This window comes from Mus pahari, chromosome 5 (genome assembly GCF_900095145.1).
Source record: "Mus pahari chromosome 5, PAHARI_EIJ_v1.1, whole genome shotgun sequence".
Lineage (NCBI taxonomy): Eukaryota > Metazoa > Chordata > Mammalia > Rodentia > Muridae > Mus > Mus pahari.
Genome location: NC_034594.1, coordinates 34768655 through 34770320, shown reverse-complemented (window position 1 = coordinate 34770320; position 1666 = coordinate 34768655). Strand labels below are relative to the sequence as shown.

Here is a 1666-nt window from a genome sequence, read left to right as displayed (position 1 = left end):
TCTTTTATTGTTGAGAATGGTTTTTGCTATCCTAGGTTTTTTATTATTCCAGATGAATTTGCAAATCGCCCTTTCTAACTCTGTGAAGAATTGGGTTGGGATTTTGATGGGGATTGCATTGAGTCTGTAGATTGCTTTGGGCAGGATGGCCATTTTGACTATGTTAGTCTTGCCAATCCATGGGCATGGGAGATCTTTCCATCTTCTGAGATCTTCTTCAATTTCCTTCTTTAGGGATTTGAAGTTCTTATTATACAGATACCAATTTAAAAGGTTTGTGATCTCCTGAGAGGCTCTGTCAGATCCTGACCGATACAGATGCAGATGCTTGCAGCCAACCATTGGAATGAGCACAGAGACCCCAATGGAGGAGTTAGGGGTAGGACTGAAGGAGCTGAAGATGCCTTATTTGGCATCAATGGGAGGGGAGACCCTTGGTCCTGGGAAGGCTTGATGCCCCAGTATAGGGGAATGCTGGGTGGTGAGGCAGTAGTGGAGGAGGCATGGGGGAGAGCACCCTCATAGAAGCAAGGTAAGGGGGGATGGGATGGGGGTTTGCAGAGGGGAAACTGGGAAAGGGGATAATATTTGAAATGTAAATACATAAAATATCCAATAAAAAATTAAAGGGTTTGTGATTATAAAATCATTTTAAATTAATCAAAGTAGAAGTATAGAAAGTAAAAATATAGAACTAATAAAAAAACTAACTGCATGATATGTTTTTTAATCAAACAGATGTGTCCTAATTATCAGAGGAAACAAAGCTTTGGAGTTAAATTATGTATATGCCTTCCTCAGATTTCTACAATCCTTTGACTCTTTTTTTTTCCCTTAAACTTTTTATATTAAATACCTCTGTAGTTTTGCTTATTAAAGAAAATTTTCACATTTGTTGCTAATTTTATCTTTCCTTAACCATATCATATATATGATAACTGGTATGGTAAAACAGTATTTTAACCTTGACTCAGCATTTATTAACGTAAATACAATTTATTTTACAACATTTATTACAAAATGTATTGTTGACTGAAAAGATATCTCAGTAAAGTGCTTGCCAAAAGAATGAGGACTTTAATCGGATCCTTTATAATCCACGTAAAAACCAAGGGCTGGCAGTGTGTGTCTGGAGTCCCGGAGCTGGTAGGAAGACTCCAGCAAAGCCATAGGACTTGCTGGCAGGCAGTCTCACTGAATCAGTGAGCCCATGGTAGTGAGAGACCGTCCCTAAAATTAAGTAGAGACTGATTGGCTGCTCTTCCAGAGGAACTGTGTTCAACTACCAGCTCTCTCATGGCAGCTCACAACTGCCTGTAACTCTAGTTCTAGCGGATCTGACAACCTTGCATAGACACACATCCAGGCAAAAACACCAATCAGTGCTCAAAAAAGTAAAGTGTTTAAATTTTATAATTTATATTTACAAAAATAATATAATTAATAAGAATATTATTAATAATAATATCAATAGAGGAATGGATACAGAAACTGTGGTACATTTACACAGTGGAGTACTACTCAGCTATTAAAAACAATATTTATGAAATTCTTGGGCAAATGGATATATCTGGAGGATATCATCCTTAGTGAGGTAACCCAATCACAAAAGAAGTCACTAGATATGCACTCACTGATAAGTGGATATTAGCCCAGAAACTTAGAA

General features: G+C 37.3%; 1 protein-coding gene across 5 annotated transcripts in view; it reads left to right on the top strand.

The window, feature by feature from the left end:
- Positions 1-1666, top strand: part of Boll (boule homolog, RNA binding protein) — a 97574-nt gene that overhangs the window by 21161 nt on the left and 74747 nt on the right. The window lies entirely within an intron of this gene.